Below are 306 nucleotides of genomic sequence, written 5' to 3'. Positions count from 1 at the left end.
ATATAATAAAAATATTTTTACTAACAATATTTGCATTGATACAATACGTTCATAAAATATAATAAAAAGTTTTCTTTTTGAAAAAGTTTTATTTTGAAATAGAATAAAATCTATTTATTTTAATTGAACATTTTTTACGAAGTGAAACCTTGTTTCTGGTTAGGCGTGATTCAATTTCAAATATATGATTATTTATTGATTATCGGAATACAAAGGGGAATTTCCCAATGTATTTTACAAATCCAATCTATCGATTATAAATATTTTATTAAAAAATATTTTATATAATTTCATATTTTAATCATA

The sequence above is a fragment of the Atta colombica genome, unplaced genomic scaffold, assembly GCF_001594045.1.
Source record: "Atta colombica isolate Treedump-2 unplaced genomic scaffold, Acol1.0 scaffold68, whole genome shotgun sequence".
Lineage (NCBI taxonomy): Eukaryota > Metazoa > Arthropoda > Insecta > Hymenoptera > Formicidae > Atta > Atta colombica.
This window is presented reverse-complemented; position numbering follows the sequence as displayed.